This window comes from Myodes glareolus, chromosome 14 (genome assembly GCF_982192425.1).
Source record: "Myodes glareolus chromosome 14, mMyoGla1.1, whole genome shotgun sequence".
In the NCBI taxonomy this organism is placed as follows: domain Eukaryota; kingdom Metazoa; phylum Chordata; class Mammalia; order Rodentia; family Cricetidae; genus Myodes; species Myodes glareolus.
The window spans coordinates 16,785,375-16,792,201 of NC_142039.1; the positions used below are offsets into that span (position 1 = coordinate 16,785,375).

General features: G+C 47.4%; 1 long non-coding RNA gene across 1 annotated transcript; it reads right to left on the reverse strand.

Moving 5' to 3' along the window:
* Positions 1-1,507: 1,507 nt before the first annotated feature.
* On the reverse strand, positions 1,508-4,506 carry LOC148119762 (uncharacterized). The gene is made up of 3 exons (XR_015734815.1): positions 4,235-4,506; positions 2,590-2,722; positions 1,508-2,497 (listed from the first exon to the last, which is right to left on the reverse strand). It is a non-coding gene; the product is annotated as an uncharacterized LOC148119762 (long non-coding RNA).
* Between the last annotated feature and the right edge of the window lie 2,321 nt (positions 4,507-6,827).

A 6,827-nucleotide genomic window follows, 5' to 3' on the forward strand; every position in this document is an offset into this window, starting at 1 on the left:
TTCTGCTTTAGGTAAAACATCTGTAGCTCTCAAGAGCCGCAGAGCCGGGATTCTCAGCTTTGCTGCCCAGGCGCCTCTGCTTTGGTTGACTCAGCTCTGCCGTTGGAACAGGTAGGCATCCAGAGACAACAGGACTAAAGGAGTGTGGTCGGTGTCCAAGGTCACTATTTGCAAAAACAGCCAGCCTGCCAGATTTGTCCGCAGGCCATAGCTTGCCCATTCAGTTCTAATGAAAGTACAAATTCAGTAAGCAAATGAAGACTCTGTATCCTGGCAAGGCACACTCACCACCGGTGGTGCTTTCAGAAGTGGCTGCATAGCCACTTCTTCAGGGGCTGTGGGAAGAATGGACTGACGCCATCTTTCCTTTTCCCGAAAACAGTCTATCTACCTGTGTGTGGCATGCTGTGGCCCCCTTCCCCCCTAATGTGGCCAATTTTTACTCTAGGTAAACTTGGCATAACATTTAAAGTTCACAGACTAGAGGGGACAGAGGGGAGACAAGAGCATAACGAGGTAGTGCAAATATGATCAAAGTACATTATATACATGCCTGAAAAATGTGTAATCAAGTCTACTCTATTTATTTGTTTGTTTATTTATTGTTGGTTTTTCGAGGCAGATTTTATCTGTGTAACAGAACCTTGGCTGTTCTGAAACTTGATTTGTACACCACGCTGGCTTTGAACTCACAGAGATCTGCCTGCCTCTGCCTCCCAAGTGCCGGGATTAAAAGCATGGCCACTATATCCAGCCAAATCTACTATTTTGTACAATTAATACATACCAATAAAAAAGACTCGTCCCTGGGGGTCCCGAAGTGTCACTCATAGCTCATAAAGAGCTACTCTGAGGTGTGCTGGGAGATGACCAGACACCCCTCACTTCCAACTGGATCCAACACTCAGAGCAGAAACTGTGAGAGCAGGATGTCAGAGGTACAAGGATGTCATACAGTGCGGGCCAAACAGGGACAGAATGGGTTGGTGGCTGGAGGGATGTATGTGATGGCCGCTCCCTATCCCTCACCTGGGACCCTGTCTGTGGAGTCAAAGTCCTAGGGATAAGTTCTACTGAGAGGATGTGAGCCACGTGCTGCCTATGGGTCGCTGAAAAGTGTGGGTAGTGGTGAGGGGATTTTTTTTTCTTTTAAGACAAGTTCTCGTATATCCCAGGCCGGCTTTGAACTTGCTATCACATTGAACCTGTGATCCTCGAGTCTCCCCTCTCTGGTCCTGCAATTGCAGCTGTGTGGTGCTGGGGGTAGAACCCAGGGCTTCCCGAATGCTAGATAAGCCCTCTACCAACAGACCTACAGTCAAGTTCAGTTCATCCTTTTCTGTGATCCAAGATGCCATCATCTCTCTCAAGAACATACTTGGCAAAACAAAGACTGACCCAGAGCAAGGTCGCATTAAAAAGAAGAGGACTATCAAGCATGGCACCCGCCATTGCAATGCTCACATTCAGCCCCACAGTTGAGCTTCATAGCTGGTCTTCAGGAAACCCCATCCCGAGCATGCTGAAGACAAGCACACAGGTCCGTCTAAGGACCAGTGAGTCTCCCTGAGCAGATACCTCTCTCTCTCCACTCTCTCTCAGATACTGTGTCTTCCTAGTGACACAGTCCGGTCACTCGGCATTAGGTCAGCCTCTGGGACCCAGCTTGAGGCAACACAATCTGGAGTAGACCACAACTTTGTGAATAAAAGTTTAAAACTGGGAAAGAAAAGGCCAGAGAGCCCTGTACAGATAAGGGCCAGTTGTTTTGTTTTAAACCTGTGTGCATATTTTAGATCTTGATACAGAGTGGAGTTCTTACTGTTGTGTGCTGCATTTCAAAACAGAAGTGCAAGAGAGAAAGACTCCATGCAAGAGACCATGTGGAGGGAAGGGGAGGGGGGAGTCTGGCTTCTGGGGACAGGAGCAGCAGAAAAGAAGAGAGAGGCAGAGAGAGAGAGGGCGGGAGAGAGAGAGAGAGAGAGAGAGAGAGAGAGAGAGAGAGAGAGAGAGAGGAGAACAGACAGAGAAAGAAAGTGAAAGAGGTGGGCAGGGCCCCTTTAAAAAGGATCATAGTGAATGTGTACAGGAGGTGCCCTTAGTGGCCTCAGCTGAGGATGTGTCCTGTCAGGACCCCAAGGGCAGGCCAGCACAGATGCCTGAAAACTAACATCCCCCCCCTTTAATTTACTGTAAGAAGGTGAGGAGTTAGACAGGAGTAGCTGGTGAGGTGGGGATGAGGACACCGTGTTCTCCAGACTACTTCCTGCTGACCTGGGGGTGCATCGTTCATCTTTGGGAGACCTGAGAATGCTGGGGTGCTGGCCACATCCTGGAGTAGCTGGCTCTTTCATTTCACTGCCCAGGCCCTGTGGAACCGTCAGGCGCCACTGGGACCTGGCAAAATGCTGTTTGAGGTAGATCCATGTCAGCTCCCTAGAGCACCTGATCCTTTTCCATCACCACGGCATCGGCATCACCAGGACACTCTCCTATCCTGTTTAGCAGGAAGCACAGGTGGTTGATTACTGAGGACGTTAATTTTTAGAGTTGGAACCTTTTAAAAATAAAGGAACCGTAAAGAGTTACCTTAGAAGCTGTTCTGTGAGTCTCTTTTCTGAATCTGGATGGAGGTGAATACCTCTGGGATGCTGCTGGTTCTCCCACCTGGACGTATTTGGTAGCCTTGTGCCTCCAGTTCTGCAGCTAACAGATGGTAGTCCTGTAACAACAGCTCATTAGGAATGGCCAGAGATGTTTGAAGTACTGTTGGGGATATGGATATATAGAAAAGAAATTGAAGCAGAGGGTGGTTGCTAAAGATGGGAGAATGAGAAGGATCAGGAAGAAGAGCATCCTCTTCCATAGTGGTTCTCAACCCAGCAAAAAGCAGATTTTTGAAGCAATGAAGTAGAGAGTGGAGAATTCTTCCTCTGTTTCCTGACTGTCTGGTCCAAGGAATACTGAGGCAAAATTTGATTTGAAAGGAGTGGTCAGTGAGTCTCCAAAAGACACCCCAAGAGGAGCAAGGAGGTGTAGGACACAGTTCCCAAGGATGAGGCAGAGGAAGATAGAGAACGAAGATCCAAGAACTGAATACACTGGCATTCCAGGGATCCAGGGAGGATCAGACTGAGTGGGCACAAGCTGCTTCAGTACATCCTCATGCCAGAACAGGGGCCAAGGGCTCTGAGCCCAAGAGAAACACAGTCACCTGGTACCAGGACTTTGGGAAAAGCCAGAAGGCGAGGAGAGGACTGTGCTCGAGAAATGAAGCCTCCATGGGAATGTTTCAGAGGCAGGTAGCTCCCCCAGAGACCCACTTGCCAAAATTGAATGGAAGGCAAAGCTGCCAGTGAACGAGAAAGCAGATTTGTTGCAGGTGGAAGAGAGCCGATCAGAAAGCAGTAGCTAAGGGATATTTGGGCCAGATCTGATTTCGAAGACAAGTTTAGAAGCCCTTAAATGGAGCATTGAGTGCAAAAGTTGGAGGTATAGACAATACCAAAGTTCCCATGAGTGAGGCAGACAAGTGAGACCCAAGGGTCTGTAATTTTTAACGTCCCAAGAATTCAGAGAGGGTCGATGTCGAGAAGACACAGGCAGCTCAGTGATTCGTCAAACATAGAGCAGGGGTCAAGGGCTCTAAGTAAGAGAGAGTCATGACTGCCTGGTACCAGGACTTGATGAGACCCAAAGAGGAGAAACCACACTTGAGAGATGAGTCCTCACTTGTGGAAAATGGCCAGAGGTGGAGAAAAAGGGGCCTCACCAGTCCTGCCAGTGTTAGATGGAGGGTTCCAGTGATACAATAGTTGGAGAAGTGAGGCTGCAGTATGCGGACCAGGTTCCAGGGTTCTGGGCGTGCCTTAAACTGCTGGCAGGCAGGAGGAAAACCAGTCAGGGAACCAATGTTGTAATTTTAAAAAGCAATGCGAGTTTGAGAAAAAGGCACTATAGAGTTCACATTGAGGATTTTTTATTAGGGGAAATGGAACATAAAAAGAGGGAAGGGGATGGGGGACACCGGCCTCTGGGAACAGGAGCAGCAGAAGAGAAGAAAGAGGCAGAGAGAGAGAGGAGAGAGAGAGAGAGAAATGGGAGGTGGGCAAGGCCCACTTTTTTAAAAGGGAACGTAGTGAATGTGCACAGGAGGTGCCCTTAGTGACTCCACCTGAGAACGCATCCCATCAGAACCCCAAGGGCAGGCCAGTACAAACGCCTGAATACTAACTTGCGTGTGGTGAAAAGCTATGATGTCCAAGAGCCAATTTCTGACTTACAGCTGGGCCAGTTCTCTGTGGCCGCCGTAACAAATTACTACAAGCTTGAAAGGCTTAAACTGCACATTGGTTTTCTCAGTTCTGGAGGCAGGAAGTCTGAGTTCGCGGTGTTGGCTGGTTCCTGGTGATGTTTCTGTTGTGGTTTCAGTGTGATGTGTTCCCTGTCGGTGCACCTTATTTGAAACTCGGTCCCCAACTAATGCTACTGTTTTGGAGAGGGGGACTTTAAGAGGTAGAACCTCTGTTGTAGTCAGTGTTCTATCTCTGTGAAGAGACACAATGACCAGGGCAACCCTTATAAAGGAAAGCGTTTAACTGGGGCTGGCTTATAGTTCAGAGGTTTAGTCCATTATCATCCTCTCGGTAGGAAGCATGGCGGCACGCAGGAAGACATGGTGCTGGGGAAGGAACTGAGAGTTCGTCACCAGGATCCAAAAGCAACAGGAAGAGAAAGAAAGACAGTGGGTCTGACTTGCACATTTGAAACTTCAAAGCCCACGCACCAGTGACGCACTTCCTCAAACAAGACCATACCTACCCCAATGAAGTCACACCTCCTGATAGTGCCACTCTCTGGTGACCAATGCCTGTGTGTTTGTGTCAACCTTTCCTCTTCTTCTGAGGGCACAGTCAAGTCCGGTTGGGGCTTAATTTACCTTAACACGTCCTTTGTTGTTGTTATTGTTTTTATTATTATTATCATCACTGTCATTGAGACAGGGTCTCTTTGTATAACCCTGACTGGCCCAGACTTGCTATTAGATCAAGATGGCCTCGAACTCTCAGAGATTCCCTCTGCTCTGTCTCCCGGTTGGTGGGAGGTGTGTGCCGTATTGCATGCACTACAAACTCTTTAAAGTTCTACCTCTGACTGCGGTACTGGTCTAGGGACACGGAGTGAGTAATTGAAAGGACAGTCAGGGCTTGGCATACCCTCATGGAGCTTTGAAGCAGCCACGGGAGCCTCTGATCTTCCTGGAATTTAACCTCTGGGCTGTCATGCATAGCAGCCCACTGGGAATAAATGTTGCCAACTAGGAAAAGGAGAATTAAGGCTCCCAACAACATTTCACTTAAAAATGTCTGTGTTGGTTCCTTTTTTTCATCACTGCATCTAAAATGTCAGAGGGAACAACTTCAAGGGAGAAATGATCTACTTTGGGTCTTCTGTTTCAGAAGAACACTCTCATTATTAGATAACACGTCTCTCTAAGATCATACTGAGCCAGGCCTCGGGAGAAGGCTCCATTGGTTAAAAACTTGCAGTGCAATCAAGACCTAACTTCAATTCCCTAGCACTCAACACAACCGGGTGGTGGTGGCACATGCCTGTAATCCCATGTAATCCCAGCATGATTTACTATGAAGAACATACAATTCTTCCTTGGTAGGTGAGTGGATATGCAAGAAATGTCACCTATACACATAATAAAATATTATTCAACCTAAAATGGAATGAAATGCTGACTCATGCTGCCACATGGATGAAGCTACAGGCTGCTGTGTTAAGTGAAGTAAGCCAGGACCAAGGACATAGGGTACGAGTTCATTTATATGAGGTCTTTGCAGCAGATTCACTGCAGGAAGATAGCCTAGTGTGGTGTTCAGGGTTGTAGAAGCAGAAATGGAAGCTGAGGGTTAGTGGGTGCTGAGATTCTGTTTTAAAATAAGGAAAGTGTTCTGGAGATGAGTGGTGGGTATGGACACATTGTAATGTGAATGTGATCAGTACCATGGAGTTTTCCACTTACATATGGGTAAAACAGCCCATTTTATGCTCTATGTATTTTGTCACATATTTGTGTTTTTAAATTTTTATCATAAAATTTAAATTATGTTATTTGTATGTGTGTGTGTGTGTGTGTGTGTGTGTGTATGATGGTATACATGTTGAAGTTAGAGGACGATTTTTCAGTAATCTGTTCTCTCCATCATGTGACTTCTAGGGATTGAACTCAGGTCTTTAGGCTTGGTAGCAGGAACCTTGACCCGCTGAGCCTTCTTGCATGTCCCTTACCACATACATACTTTTAGAAACACAGGCTGGGGTCAGGGAGTAGAATAAGGTGGTTTGAAAGAAAAGGACTCCCAAAGGGAGTGGCACTACTAGGAGGCTTGGTTTTGTTGGCGTAGGTGTGGCCTTGTTGGAGGAAGTGTGTCACTGTGGAGGAGGAAGTGTGTCACTGTGGAGGAGGAAGTGTGTCACTGTGGAGGAGGAAGTGTGTCACTGTGGAGGAGGAAGTGTGTCACTGTGGAGGAGGAAGTGTGTCACTGTGGAGGAGGAAGTGTGTCACTGTGGAGGTGGGCTTTGAGGTCTCATATATGCCCAAGCCATACCCAGTGTCTCAGTTCCCTTTCTGCTGTCTTTGGATCAAGATGTTAAAAACTCTCAGCTCCAGCACCACGTCTGCCTGTGTGTCGCCATGCTTCCTGCCATGATGATAATGGTCTACACCTCCGAACTGTAAGCCAGCCCCAGTTAAAGGTTTTCCTTTATGAGTATCGTCACTGTCATGGTGACGTTTCTTCACAGCAGTAGAAACT